A 16,928-nucleotide genomic window follows, 5' to 3' on the forward strand; every position below is an offset into this window, starting at 1 on the left:
GGTCTTTTCTCATGAATTTTTTTTTAGTCTGGTTAAAAGATCAGAATAATATTCCCCAATTATTGTTTTACCATTTTCAAGATAATTAATAAAAAAAATGCATTTAGCATCCCAAAACACCGATGCCATGACCTTTCTTGCTGATGGAACCGACCTTCTCTTCTTTGGCGCTGAACAACCGGCTTCTGTGCCCTGTGTTGACTGCTGTTTGGATTCTTGTGTGTGTGTGTAATGGTGAATCCAAGTCTCATCCATAGTAATAAATCGACGCACAAAATCAGTTTTATTCTTGTGAAAACTCTCCAAGCACTGTTCAGAGATTTTCATGCGAGTGCGTTTTTGATCTGCTGAGCAAATGCGGCACCGATCTTCCGCAAAGCTTTTTCATATGCAATTCTTCATGCAAAATATATCCTACGCGTTTTTTTGAAATGCCTATAGTCTCAGCAATTTCACACACTTTGACTCGCCAGTCATCCAATACCATAATCGTGCACTTGATCAATGATTTCTGGTGGTGTTACACTTTTTGGATGTCCTTCACTTGGATCATCTTCAAGGCTGGTACGGCCACTTTTAAACTCCGCGGCCCATTTCTTAATTGTTGAAAACGAAGGAGAAGAGCGCCCATAAGCTTTTATGAACTTCGAATGAATTTCTTTTGGCGTTAAACCTTCTTTTACAAAGAATTTTATAACCGCACGATACTCAATTTTATTCATTTCAAGGGATACATACAACAAATACTGTTGCTTCAGACAGCTGTAACAAACAAACTATTTGATAGAATGACTTGCAATTTCACATGAATGCTTATGACAGATGTACCAACTTAGAAAAAAAAAATCTCTTGCCGATAGTGTTGCCATCTATGGTCGAGGCCGAGAACTGCTCAGACCACTCACGTACTTATTGCTGACCTAAAAGAAAGTGCTTTATATACTGTGTATATTGCAATACCCTGTGTCCCAAAGGATCAATCGGGATCCATCAGGGATTCTGAACCAAGTACTGTAATAAGTAACTCACCCCCTCGAACAACAATTAGGGCCAAAATTGGACATGCTTCACTTAATTCTATTTCTAATTTCCACTTTTAAGATGCTGCTTATCTACTTCTTTCTCAGTATGATATGCTTCTCTTATAAGATAATCTACCACTGTGAAAATTTAAAATCTTCGGCCACTATTACATCAACAGATCGCCAAAGATATGGTGGACTAAAACTGAAGTGTAAAATGTAAAGCACTTCTCAGTACGTCAGTTTATTAGCAAAATGTAAGAAATGTTTCATAAAAGTAGTCATTCCAAATGCAATTCTAGTTCCAATGAGAAAGCAGAGAACTAAGATTCCCCATTAATTTCACATATAATAAATTTATTAACTACATTCGATTAAAATTATATCACATATATAAGCAAGTCAAGTGTCATCGTATATTTTACTGAAGTAACATTTGCTGTTTCCATGTGTGGTCTTGGGTGGTCCACAAATTACAGTTGACGGAAAGAAGAGGTTGCGATTTTGTGAAAATAAAAGAGGAAGAGAGAGTGATATAATAACATGCTACATAATAGAATGACATGTTACAAAGTCCACGCGGTTAGCCTAGTGGCTATGCGCTTCGCAACCATACGCCTTAGGAAGGAGTGTCCTGGGTTCGATTCCCGTCGCCGGATCTTTGAAGAGCTTAAGGATCTTTCTCAAATATAGCCAAGTTAGCCGGTCTTGGGCGTGGACAGCAGGGTTTTTCTCCCCAGTTTATCTGAAGTTTTTCCTCCCGCAAGCAGGCAAACCCTGAGCACACAAGATACAGCCATACGATATACCGGAAGGCATAGAGCTAGTCACCTTATCCTCGGGACTGGTACGACTTAAAAGAGCTCAAGTCAGCTCTGTAACAAGCCAGTGGACCTAATACGTAGTAGGGAGAAGAAGTTACATAATAGAAAAAAACATCTTTAATTTCAAAAATAATTTTCCAATTGTGTTTTACCTAATACAAGGTACTTGAATCTACATGGGGGGGGGGGGGAACAGCAACGCATACTTCGAATGGATCTATGGATCTTTAGCTCTACCTTACTCTAGAACCTGCATAGCTCAGTTCATAACACCAATGTTATTTGGTTGGAAAACCTCGGTTACAAGTTAGAATCCATTCCAGGACGTAAAGAATCTTATACGGACTTATCAGATGAAGAATTAACTGATCTCTAACAGAACTGGCAAGGACCCCCCCCCCCTTTCTGGAAAATTCCATTTTACATCCCGCAGGACATACAAACCAGTCACAGATAATTAGATTTATATGAAGATAAGTAACTTGGCCATGAAAAGCCGTTGAGCCTAATTGTTAAGAGTAAGATGGGATAATTTAACTCTTGTGACAACTTTGACTAGGGTTTAATTCGTGGGAAATAATCAGGTCTGGACTTTTAAATCGTTTATCGTAAATCGTTATTCGATTGACAGTTTAAAAGTGGTATTAGATAAGAATCAGAATATACATTCCTCAAATGATTTCAAGATAATGACACATATTCTTTGTAGTAAGAATTGCATGACAATACAAAGCTCCATTTTTTAGTTTTCTTTCTCGCCACAGCTTGATAAACAATTGGTATAGAAAATCCAATTGATTAACTTGATGAACTTTTACACTATTAATACAGGCAGTAATAATAATCATGATCCGTCATTTTACAAAATTCTGTTTTCCTATATGAGCAACTATGACAGAACTCTTGGAAGGTCTCTCGTGTTTTTTTTTTTTTTTCTTTTCAAATAAGAAATCATTAAACCATTGAGAAAGACAATGCCGTTAGCGAGAAAATAAGAAAAACAAATGAGAAAATATTACTACTATTTAAGGTGACACCAGCAAAGACGCTAATATTAGTGATAAGAAACTGTTGAATTGAGAAAGGCAGCACATATAAAGTGTGTATGCATATCGTTTTGTATGCATACATATAAATAAATATGGCAGAAATTCTATGCATAATATCGATGCTTCTTTGAATCTAAAACAAGTTTTATCTCCATGTGGATGTGGTTTTCCCTTTTAGCATATGCTTGTTTTAGATTCAAAGAAGCATCGATTTTATGCATACAATTTCTGCCATATTTATTTATATGTATGCATACAAAACGATGCAATGCTAATTTAATCTTAACTGAAAAGAAATTTGATATCCAACTTCGTCACGAAAATTTATCAGTCATGTTCAGTTTTAGTAAACTATATTGGACATTTGATCTGCTGCTGAGACACGTGATACACAGTTAACTCTTTCATTGGCGCTTTCACTTTAACACGCACAACTTATAAAAGAAATGTTACTATGACAACTTACAACTCATGTCATGTCATGGTTTTAATTATTAGCTATTTCATAACAGCTTCGTGTTTGTTTCTATTCCTTAATATGTTTACCGTTATTATATTCAAATGTTATGCGACAGAATATTCTAATTCGTGTGATGTTTGGCTTTGGAATTTAATAAGTTATTAATAAAACTCGAAACACCGGCATTTATGACAATGATAATATATGCACAATGCAGCCATTTGCAATTTCCACAAATACTTAAAGGAGTGCTACATTGATTACCAGTTTGATATTTCCAGACACCATTCGTCAATGGCGCAGTCTGCTACAATAACTAATTACGATTCTGCGTTGGTGCGACTCAATATTCTTCACATTTTAAACTTTTCTTCTCTTACAGGAGACGGCATTCATCGCATATTTTCTAAACAAATCTGAAATACCTGTCATTTGCTCGGGCGAGGATTGACTCAGTGCAAAAGCCGGTAATATATCCATGGCATCATCACCATTTATGTAAATTTTATTGAATATTTGATCACTTTCCTTAAACAAAGGAAGGATCGATAGATTGGAAATCTTTATGTTGGACACATTAATTTGTCAGCCCATTTCGAAGGCATTGTTTCCTTGTTTTATAAACAAAGCTTGCATTTCAGACACTCGTATAAAATAACCCACAGGTTTCACCATCATGAAAGAAGAAGGCAAAATATAATTCATAAATGTAATATGTAAAGCTATCGAATACGTTCTTTCTGTATAATAAAAATTACATAAATCTCATTTCGATACATAGACGGATTTTGAAAACTGTGTTATTTCAAATTTAATGCGAAACAATGAATTAATTTTTAATTAGGAATTTATTATAAACTGATTTAGAAGCTTTCCTCTGAATATTCCAAGAAATGAAAACGCCTTCAAGACATATTAGTAAATGCGAGTAAGAAAGGGTTCCTTCCATCGTATCTTGAAGCTCTCTAGATAAAGGATGACATACGAGACAGCAGCCGGAAAAAAGCAGACTTATCTTATGAGCTAATAAAAACAATTGAGTTTGTTTTGTCCTGCGGATCTTTTAGTATAATAGAGCGATCGCAAACCACTACTGTCACTTATAATAGGCTCTTGAAGATATGATCACTTACAGTCGACTGCTAGATGAAATCGAGTTTTTTTTTTGCTTTTAGAGTGACATCGTCTATTGTCCCTCCTTAAGATGACAAATAAAAAATAAAAAAACTCGGATATTATGTCAAGTTATTTTGTATTTTATTGCTTTATATATCATAATTTTGAAGTTCTTAATTACTTCAGAAATTATGTTTTATTCAATCACTTTTTTAGGATTATATTTAGTCATTTAGTACAAACACATTTATACAGTGATAACGCTAAAGGTCTAGTGCGCATGTGTAAATGCCATACCTTGAATCGTCTGCTTCTATGCTTAACTTGCGAATTTTATGTGGTTGGCAGCTGTATTTGGTTGACTTTTAGCCCGTTTTCGATTATAATAAAAAATAACATATTCGTCCTAAAATTATTGCATCAAATTGATTTGAGTATCGCTGCAGAACATAGAATTAAAAGATTTACTGAGAAATGGAATTAAAAATACAAAAGACACAAAATGGATGAATAAATCAAAACGGAAGCACTTAGATGTCTGGCATAAAAAGATAATTAAAGTACCATCGCTTGAACCTTCCCCATGAGAAAATAAACAAATTCCTATTATTGTAGATAATAGGAAATTATAGTCGTTTATAGACTAGGAGAAATATTCTGCCTATGTATAATTAAATTAGTTTACTGTTCATTTTTCTTCTGTTTGGTTTTTTATTTGATCTATCTTGAATAACATTAAATGTAACGATGTAACGAGAGTTACCAGATACGAAATCATTAAATGCATATGAGAATGAAGAACATATGGAGCCTGTAATATAAAAATATGATCGTATTTAATTCACTGCTAACGGTGTATTGTACTAAGGTTATTTATATTAAGACTCAGGATTGCTTTATTTGATTCATTTCAACCATATTTTAATATTATATTCTTTTTTTATTTCTTCTTAAAAACGAAAACAGTATCAATTATAATTAATGCTTGCAGGCATTAGGGAAAAAAAACACCTTTGCATGGCGTCTTGCAGGAACAGATCCTGTCTGTCATGGGAACTAAAACTTCCAAGTTTTAGTTACAAGTATTTATAGTCATTAAGTATTATTAGTACTTTCAGCAATGGTCACTTATATTTAGAATTTATAATTACTGCGGGAATTTTATTCTCACTACTATATTTCTATTTCCTCTTGCTTTGTTTTCTTGACTGACTTTGAGCACAATACGTTTGGTAGGAAAAAAAAAAAAAAAGAAAAAAAAAACACAATTTTGGGAAATCTTTCACGTGTTCTCTGGATTTAAGCGATCCCCCTCCCCGCATTTTACAGCTTGCGTCATGAAGGAAATCTAAGATTGGAATGCGACACGAAGAAAAGCTTTATGAAGCTTTGGCAAACAAACCCATTCTTTTTTGGCAGGATTAAGTTCCTACTGTATGTGTGTGTGGATAGATAGAGAGAGAGAGAGAGAGAGAGAGAGAGAGAGAGAGAGAGAGAGAGAGAGAGAGAGAGTCTCAAAAAAAAAAAAAGTGAAACAGTCAGTGACCCTTAGAAATCTCACAGCAAGTGACGCCTTTGTCATCCCAGTATTCAGAACAAAGACAATTGGCAGTGTGAAGACAACTTTTAAGTTCACAGCGCTGAATAAAGTCCTATGAACCTTTGTTCATTAAATATCTAAACTGCTTACTAATATAATGGTAAGCGAATGTATTTCGTGTTTCACTGGACTGAAAATTGTATTCACATTGCATTTATAGGATAACCCGCTTACTGGAGCTACTCGCAGTATATTCACAAAGTAGTGATGCACAGATGTGGATAAAATGCCGTATGCCCTGTTCTAATATTCATTACAATGGTAAGCAAACCCTCATTCGAGTATCCATGGATGAAAGCATCATTCTCTATACGGGGAAAAGAGCCGTCACTATATTCTAACTTGATTTCAGAAATTCATTTTTGCTATTTCATTGTATAGTATATTACCGTACGTAACAAACGAATTTATTTTAATATACAAGAAACAATAATATTAAATAGTTTGTAAAAATTATATTTATTACAACATTTTGTTTCTATTTTAATATAGCTGTGGGGGAAGGCGCTTCACAAATATCTTCAATTCATAGGTAAGTTAAACTCAAGTAATATATCGCTCTTGTTTTTGTGTACAGACAAATCCATAGTTAGAATATAGTGATAATAGTATGCCCCCCCCCCCCATACTTAGAGATGAATTTTTCTGTTGCGTTATTTCTTCGTGTAACTATTTCCTGTAACTAATTCTATTAACTACTCTATAATAGTAAGCAACATCGTGGATAGTATAACTGGTAGTGAAATCAACAGATCGCACAGTTTAATCGATTTCGAATAGAGTTGGTCGATCCAATAGTTTCTTATTATTGCTGAAGGTCCTGGGAAATTCCACTTAATTCGAACCAACAGGAAGATTATTGAGATGGGGGAGCTTCGTGTACAGATACCTTTAAAGGTCGCGTCGTACAACGGATTTCGACCAAATCCTTGCATTGTATATGGTCGTTCTGGGAATTTCAAACCAGTCGAAGTCTTAGAAGTTATTATAGACTTTTCAACGTTTGTAGCTAGAATGACTATTTAAAAAAATGAAAATACTTAACAACTAGGCCCTTTTTCGAGTATAATAGCTGAAGTTATACCTGAGAACTGTGTATAATATTGTGTTATGCAACATTTAAGAGTAAATACAATATCTATAATATGTTTAAAAGTATTATTTAAGTAAAATATAATGTACTTTATTATTGTTGCACTATTATGTCCAAAGAAACAAAATAAATTACGTGGATAATATATGTGGAATGCATATGCGTATCTAGAGGGAAAGAGGATAGAATCAGTGAAATATGCGACAAAGAGTAGATGGATTTTCTCATTAAACCAGTTCCTTGCGGCAATTTCCGTATACCTTTCTTTGGTCTATCTGTTCAAAGCGTCGACTTACCATTGATTATCTCTTCTTTATCTTTCTCCTCCATACCCTCCGACTAACTACCTCCCACAAACGCAATCCGAGAGCCATCCACGCGCAAAAGCTATCTTTCTTAGTCGCTGACAGGACAGTGAGAAATGGCTGCGAAGAACAAGAGATAAATCATATTCTTCACGAGCAAGGAGGATGAGGTCATCCCCCCTCCCACGTTGTTGGTTTTATTTTTTATCTCTCTTAACCTGTTTTTTTTTCCTTCAACGTAATGGAAGGTTCGGTCATTGTCAGTGCAATTGCAGCACTCTTTTCCGTATACAAGTATGAGGGTAATCGTTGATATGTGTTAGCGGCCAAACTCGGTTTCAGTGTCCCACTGGTCAACAAATAGCATCAAGAATAGCTGGTAGTTCACGTTACTGCTCGCTTCGAGACATCCGGAAGTTACTCGGAACATTTCCTATAACTGCTGCTTCGTCGTCATGGAAACGATGACGCCTATGTGTGCGTGTATGTGTATGGACGAGAGGGAAAAGTACTTGATGTAGGTCTTCTGGGAGAATGTGGCCATTACCTACACGTTTCCTAACACCTAGCGAAACACAGATCCACGTGCACTACAGAAAAAGGGAAATGAAGTCATCAGGGACAAAAAAAAAGTGATAATCATCGAAAAGTTTGGGAAACAAGAAAATAATTATTCCGTTAGTGTGATAAGTTAGCATAGGCTAAAAACCACTTCAGTCATTGAAGATTGCAACATCACACCATGCAAGAAACAACAGCGAGTCAACTGCAAGTGACACTCCGTTAACAGTGACCTCGTTCGGTGATTTTTAGGAGGGGGGGGGGAGGAAGGACCGACCTCCCTGAATAAACTGACAATCCAAACATGTTATTGTCGCCAGCTACTGTTTACACAGAGGTCAGTGTTACTAGGTGCGTGAGCGGAAGACGTACAAGTCATCTTAGTTTTGTATTAACATTTTAAACAATGCTTGTTTTCATCCTTCTGTGTTTCGCAATGCTTGTCTGACTCTCTTCTTACCTCTATACGTTAATGGCGTTAATCTCTCTCTCTCTCTCTCTCTCTCTGACCCAAAGTCTGTCTGCTTTCTTCCCTTTAAGATCTCTCATGCAACTGAAAGAATAAGACTCGTCTTCGGTTGTAAACACTCGGGTCCAAATCTGTCTAGGACACGAGGGGCATCTAATTGAAGGGCGAGATGAATTTTTTTCTCTTGTCAAAAATAAATAAATACATCGTTAGGAAAATACGCACAGTCGATACATACATATTCTTTGTGGAGTTAAATGTCTAAGAGCAACTTTAACCAATCAACCCCTGTCTCTTCCGATGTCAAGTTGTTTCCTCCTGGAAACCCGGGCTTTTCATCTCACAAAACAGACAAACCATAGGAACACACAATTAGGAAATATAATTACACTGGCCTCACCGCCTGAGTTGCTTCGGCCATAAATCTATAACAACCAACAACCTATCTATTTCCTTTATCAACAACTGTTGTTCAATTAATTCCTCTCTCTCTCTCTCTCTCTCTGTTTCTCTTTATCTATCCCGCTATCTCAGTCGAATGTATATTCTTCCTACGATTATATTGGTCGTGTGCCGCAGCTGAGGATATGACGTTAATTAAACTGAGTGTGGCTTGCAATTAAATTTTATATGCTTAAGCAGTGAAATCTCCCTCAAAATGTGCGATTTCTGTTAAGTAATAATAATAATGTTACAGTTTGACTGCGTTGTGGGTTTTACATCATTGTAGCCCATCAAAGGTTACGATGAAGCAAATCACTGAAAACGGAAACTGTTGCGATGACGTCACAAGCATGCAATGAAACAGCCCTCGGAGATAGTGTCTGACAGGTGAAGGTCTTATCAGAGGCAGGCGGGGCGGCGTATCTTCAACGCAGGTCACGTGGCCGCATGAAATATGATGGAAATTACGAAGATGACCCCAGCGTACGAGAAAGACAAGAGTAGAGGGCTTTGAACTGCCTACGAACCGAATGTTCGAGGGAAAGACAAGGGACGGGTAGAAATGGGGCGCGAGATACGATCTTTATACTCAGCTGGCTACAGTGAATTGGAGTCGCCACTTTTGATTTGTGAACTTCGGACACAACGTTATAGCTGACGCGGAAAAATAGTGGAAGTAATGGGGTGGTGATGAGAACGCTGTTTGCGTGTGCGCGCAAGGACATTAAGATGACGTGATAGGAGTTCGAGACTGAGAAAGAAAAAAGATAAGTTGTAGAATTTATAATACTGATTGTAGCGTTTTATTATGTTCAATAGTCATTGCAACTGATCCTGAGGGCGCGACTGGATTTATCCTTCCAGTGAAGGAAATAACATCCGAGATGATAGAAGATGGACAAATTATCTGCATGATTTCATGGAATAGCAATACATTTTTGACGAAAATCCTGCCAACAGGTTGTAATCCGGTACCAGTAGTGGCTCTCTTCTCTGACTATGTATCTGCATAGCGCAATCGTGAGAATTAGTTTTGCAAAGACGCGGATTTGAATCCCGTGTTGACTCGAGCGAAGAACGTTTGTAAGAATATTTTCTACCGAATGCCATTATTTGTTCTCATAAAGAGATGATAAACGTTTATCTTCTGAAGATCAGACCGGTCGGTGAGCACACTTAACAGAAATAATATACTTGTTTCGTGTTCTTGTTGCCTTCGTCCATATTCCATTTCCAATACTTCTATTCTGCTATGGACGAGGAGCAATCTGTACGGTCCGAGGACATTTGAGATGGTCCACTATCGCATTACTGGATTTTTGCATCTCGAGTTATTGAACATTTGAATTAAAAGAAAATTAAAACATGGAATAAAAGAATGAAAGTGCCTATAGAATTTCAGCCGCACCTGCGGGTTGACCAAATAATGTATTTTTCCCCTTAGTTAAACAATCGTTTCAAAAGCTTTAAGATGTATTTCAAGATGTAGTTTTTGTTGTTTGGAGAATTTAATAATTTTGGCGGTTGGAAGGTCAACATTACCCAACATCAGAACAATATATTTCTTGATATGTGCAATGGAGTGGTCTAGAACACTGTCATCGGCACCGTCCTGGTTTCCTGGTTGGATAGCGTATCCGCTGTCCAACGAATAGACTGGCACGAATCCCACCACGGGCATGAATGTTTGTGATTGTCTCACTAAGTCTGTACAGAAAGGGTGTTGCGACCCTATTACTTATTTTTCTGTCAGTGACTTCCCAAAAACCCTAAGGAGGTACGGAAGTGACCATATTGCATCCAAGCAGTGAGACCAAAAGAAAACAGGTCTTCGTTAACCTGACTGACCGTACGCAATATTATAACTTTATGAATTACAGATGAACTAATAATTTTTTTCATTTCCTTGTAATATTAATATATATAATCATAGTTACGAAATCAGTCCACTCAACGAATGGTTGAAGATAAGTTGGCACACTAAAGCAAAAACTGGAATTTATATTGCTGAAAAATAATTAACACTATGAATATCGATCTATCAATGTGGGTTTGGAATCGGAGATTGAAATGAGACTTCCCTCTCAGAATGAAAATCACAAGGAGAATCTTGGTTATTCTTAGCGGACACTAACACGTGACACATTCCTTGAAATATAAACCATTTAATATCCGATTCTATCAACGACCATTCTAACTTTCATTTTCGCATTTTCCGTCAAATATTTCAAAGAATTTTAAGCTTAATGATTAACGATTAACTAGGTCTTTGCTCTGATTATCAAAGGTTAATTAACAGTCTACTAAAAGCCGAAGTTTTTAATGTTCCATCACAAATTGAAACCCGTTTTCAGAGAAACTTTTAAAAAGTTTACACGCGTGTTTGCGAAAAGTACATCAATTACTGGGGGATCATTATGATCATCTAATTTGCCTCCCATAGCGGGTATCTTCCATTAGCAATGTCCGTGAGAAGCTAATAAAGACAGTCCTTTATTCAGCAGAGTGCTTAAACCCACGCGCGTTACTGGCATAAAGCAGTGAGAAGTAAACGCACCCCCCCCCATTAGGAAATGAAATTTATGCAAATGAGCAGAAAGAATTTCGAGCTGGGATTCTAATTTGGACTCACGGTTTGCGTAAAGGGACAAAATAGCCCTAATAAAACTTAGCGCGCTTCACAATACGCAAAAGCAAGCTTATGCTGTATATAATTAGTCCCCGTTTATGATATTTATTAACCTCGCTGTTCCGCGATGAGTACCACAAGTTTAAGTACTAATTTTCCCTCGATCTAATTTAATCCATCCACATACTGCCCATACAACGATCATTACTTGGATCGGTCACTTAAGGTGCACTTTGGACTCCCAGGATTCTTCTCTATCCATATACTAACGTAATAATAATAATAATAATTATAATTATAATACTGCTTTTGATATAATGATTTTTAACATCTGTCTGTATGTATGAGATACTGCATCACAGATTTGAATTACCTGCATGTGTTTTCCAGAAGTTCTTTTTTTTGGGGGGGGGGGAAGAGGGGGGAGTGCCAACGTTACTAAAATGAAATGTCCTTTCGTCTCCATACAACTTTCTAAACGTTCCTCAGGACCTAAAAGGGATTTGAACCCATATCTTTTCAGTCAAACGGTACACATTGCATTGTTCTTACCAAACTACATTATAGAAATGCTTGTTACAACATGTAAACAAAAAATATGTATTTATCTTTGTATATGAAATTTTCTCTTCAAGACTTGTCTGGTTTTGTTTCATATACTGGTGGTGTTATTTCAATAACACCACTAGGATAACATTCGGGAATAATAGAGTTAATCTTCGAGAGATAACTCGGTTTTCTCTGTAAAAAAAAACCATCTTTCCCCGTCTTTCTCTCTCAAACAAACAAGCAAACTTACCTAAATTTCTTAAGTAGGTTTTGTATCATAAGTGTATATAATAAGAGCCTGTGTAGCTCAATGAATGTGGCGTTTACACACCACAGCGCTTGACCGAACGAAGGAAGACTTGCTTTCGAATCTGGTCAGCGACTATAGGAAATTTTTCTAAGCCTTTTTTCAACCGGTTCCCGAGTTAGTCGCTCTCTGACACGGGCAAGCGGGTTTTTTTCTCCCGGAAACTATTGTTTTTCGTCCCGTAAACTCAAGAAAATCGACGTTGAACCCACATTATTTCAGACATTAAATATATTGTGTTAGGGTTAGGGACCACGAGATGGCGGTACATATTGAGCCGTCTCTCTTCACTGTGTGCTGCTTAATTAGTGATAGCCTTGGGCCAGCTATCTCTGATTGGGTACCCGTGGAGATTGAACTGCCCACTCAGTCTCCAAAAGTTAGATAGGGCTAAATGGCCTCGCCTACTCCCTATACGGGAATAAAAAGGCGTTAACGGATTTCTTTTTTTAATAAAGATTAAAATCCCCCCCCCCCCCCACCCCCCCCCCCCCCCACCCCCCCCCCCCCCCACCCCCCCCCCCCCCCACCCCCCCCCCCCCCCACCCCCCCCCCCCCCCACCCCCCCCCCCCCCCACCCCCCCCCCCCCCCACCCCCCCCCCCCCCCACCCCCCCCCCCCCCCACCCCCCCCCCCCCCCACCCCCCCCCCCCCCCACCCCCCCCCCCCCCCACCCCCCCCCCCCCCCACCCCCCCCCCCCCCCACCCCCCCCCCCCCCCACCCCCCCCCCCCCCCACCCCCCCCCCCCCCCACCCCCCCCCCCCCCCACCCCCCCCCCCCCCCACCCCCCCCCCCCCCCACCCCCCCCCCCCCCCACCCCCCCCCCCCCCCACCCCCCCCCCCCCCCACCCCCCCCCCCCCCCACCCCCCCCCCCCCCCACCCCCCCCCCCCCCCACCCCCCCCCCCCCCCACCCCCCCCCCCCCCCACCCCCCCCCCCCCCCACCCCCCCCCCCCCCCACCCCAAAAACTATTGTTATTAATTAGATGTGTGTGAGTTCGATTTCCCAAGGCAGCAATAAAATTCAACCGAACGTGTTAAAATTCTTAAAAGTGTTAAAACTAAGTAATATATATATATATAATGAATGTTATGGCAGTTTCACATATGGAATTCGGTTGAAGAGAGTTAGCATTTCAACTCAATTGTCAGCTATGCTTTTATCTTTCGGTTGCGCGATCTTTTGTTAATACCGCACCAATCATATGCAGTTTTAATAACCTGCCTTTGCTGTCTGTTTCGCGTTAGGCTTAATTACTGTAAAGGGAGAAAAGTCACAAAAGAGAAAAATGTTCCTGGTCCGGGGATCCCTTATTCAGGTAATATTCACTAATTTCATATTATCAGTCTGTGGTGTGCCAGTATCGGTAAGTGGTGATATTATTTGATCTATTCTACGTTAAAAATTTTAATCCTGAGATGGATAAGTGGCTGATAAACAATAAAAAAAAAATCCCCACGAAGAAGCAGAAACAGACTCAAAAAAAGGACAGTATTTCATATTTTACCAGAACAGCCCGCATTGTCTTCAGAACCAAACGGTAAGAGGAAAAAAATGTAATATATGCATTTAATTTTTGCAATATTCGCTGTGTATGTTTTGTATTGAATATAAATACAATAAATATTATTATAATATATCTCTCTATTAGGATTTTTTTTCGAGGGGGGCCGTGAAATATTTTAATTTTTGCAAAGGGGGCCCTGACATCCAGAAGTTTGGGAAGCACTGTCATAACAGACTTATAATATTGTTGAAAGCTGTATATGCTATGTTATATATAACATTGTAAAGGGGTTTAAAAATTGAAACAATAATTTATAAGAAAACCAATAAAGAACATTATTATTCCCAAGAAAAATAAAAACTACTTTGGTAAACCTTCAAAATGGATATGATCACGAGATGATCGCAAGCTATTGTCTTCAGTACTCTCGCACCAATGGCCAGAGCACCGAAGTACGAAATTTACCAATAGCTATGTGTGCTCAGATTTTGGTGACGGCGAAGAATAGAACTGGTTATTATTTCCAAACTTTGGTTAGTTAGGGATAAAGGATATGAGAAAAAAAAAAAAAAGTTCGGTATATCGTTACCCGATTTTGTATTATCTACGCCAGATGACGCCACAGATATCGCATTCTCTCATTACTTGTCCGATGCAACATACGTTTTTCTTAAAAAAAAAAAAGTCTGTTCATATTTTTGTATTATATAAAATATTAAGTCATAATGGGCATTGCCCAGTATAGTTTACATCCACTGCAATAGAAAAATGCACTAATAATGTAACTTATGTTTCATTTATAACCTATAATTCAACATTTGAAATTGTTTAAAATATTTTCTGAAATTATAGAAACAGCATATACATTACACGTTCCGACTCACAATAATATAATTATATTATGACAAAGAACTCTCAGAAAGTACTTGAACTATTACTACTACTACTACTATTATTATTATTCAAGTATCTCCATAGCGTCAGATGACTCATCGCGGGAGAACTATTATTCACACAAATACTCATCATACTTCTCCCAACTGATTCCCTAGCGACCTGTGGCAATCTATTCCACTCCACCCTCCAAGTAAAAAATCGAGTCCCAATACCCTTGCTAACCACACTGGTACACAATTTTCACTGGCGCTCCCTCGTTCTCTCCCTTCCTGTCATGTAATTTTAGTGTCACTCCTATAAAACCCCTTCGATAACTTATACGCTTCTGTCGTGTCTCCTCTTTTTCGCCTGTCAGCTAGTTTTTGAAACCCACAGATCATCAATCTGTTCCTCATGCAGAACATTCCATCGACCTGCCACAATATTTGTTACTCGCCTCTTGATTTTCTCCACAACATCTGCACATAGTAGGCGAGATGTGGCCTTGTTAAATTAAAGCCTTATAAAATGGAATCAGTTCCTACCATGCTTCTAGTGTTCTTTAATAATTACGTCATCTGATTTGCTGTTTTGGTTCCCTTTGCTATATATCCTCTAAAGTTCGACTCGCTGTCCACAATCACCTGCATGTCCCTGACCTCATCAGTTTCCTGCAGTTCAGTTCAGTTCCATCAATATCGTATGCAGTTTGTGATCTCTTCTCAAAATGGATCGCCTTGCACTTGGCCACATTAAACTGACAGCCATTAATTTAATTCGAATTAAAGAGACATACTCTTTAATTCGAATCATCAGATTCACATCAGTCCCTATTTGCTCCAATTTATGCATCAGAGTTCTATGTGGAATCTTGTCAAATGCCTTTGCAAGGTCTAGCAGTAGCAATATCACTTTGTGCAACTCTGTTGTCTCTTGATTATAAAAATTACTAAGGCAATTACAAATTACCTTTACAAAACCATGTTGTCCCTTATAGAGTATCATCTTCTTACCCGGACCAGTTCTGAATTCTGTTTTTCAACAATTTCTCGAATACTTTAACCACCAATTAATAATATCATAAAGATATCGAAATAACAGAAGAATAACTTCGCTTCTAATATATACTCGCGAATTATTATTAACGACGATGTTTAGATTTCGTTCTTTGCATTCTATACCTAAACCTCTTTTTTACGCGATAGATACGTTCCTAAAAATTACGCGTAAATAGAATTCGCGTAAAAAGACCTACTGACTCCATAAAAAAAGTGAAGATTGGTTCCAAACCTGAAATATAAGCAAAATAATGAAAAAAAACAAACATTAAATTCGTTAGGATCATAAGATTTTTATTTACATTTCATGGAGAACACACAAATACATATAATGAATTTTAATAGCTTTAAAAAAAACATATTCATTTCAGTTGTTTGCTAAGGATTCTATAAAAAAATTATGTTATTTGATATCAGTTTCTGGCAATAAACGCGAAAGCTTTCGTTTTCGTGAGATTGTAATAATGGTATTATCGTCATCAACTTCTGCCTCAACTTGTGGAATTATTCTTGTCATGTCTTGAACAAAAGTACCACTGGTTGTTTCAGTAGTTTTAGGCATGAACTCAGTTATTAATCGCTGTCTGTTAATGTTTTAGATACGTCGCGATATAATTCTCTATATGAAGACATTAACAACTTAAGCTCACGTGAAAACTTCCCAGCACGTTCTTCATTTGGATCATGTTGGGTAAAATAATTGCCTAAATTACTGGCCAGTTTAAGACCTTTTTTAATTATATCAGCAGTAAAAGTAGGATTATCTTGATCATTATTATTAACTTCTTCTCTTTCAGGAGTCTTAGAAACAATCTTCGCTATTTCGTCTTCGCTGAGAGGTTTATCAATTAACAATTCTTAGATATCTGCCGACGTAAGATCATCGAATCCTTCTCCGCCAATTTCACATACCAAACTTCTTATATTGGGGAATTCTGCAGTATGATTGAAAAGAACAGGAGCATTCTCTTTAACACATGCGGGCCAACTAGCTTTCCAGCATGCATTCACAGTTTCTGGTCTCAATTCAGATAACGATAATCGAACCTGATCAATA

The 16,928-nt window shown here is 37.8% G+C and overlaps 1 protein-coding gene across 3 annotated transcripts in view; it reads right to left on the reverse strand.

The window, feature by feature from the left end:
• The window catches only part of LOC150100267 (relaxin receptor 2-like), a 94,001-nt gene that overhangs the window by 49,514 nt on the left and 27,559 nt on the right, over positions 1-16,928 (reverse strand). The window lies entirely within an intron of this gene.

This window comes from Typopeltis vanoorti, chromosome 13 (assembly GCF_054136105.1).
Source record: "Typopeltis vanoorti isolate ZY-2024b chromosome 13, IOZ_Tvanoo_1.0, whole genome shotgun sequence".
NCBI lineage: Eukaryota > Metazoa > Arthropoda > Arachnida > Uropygi > Thelyphonidae > Typopeltis > Typopeltis vanoorti.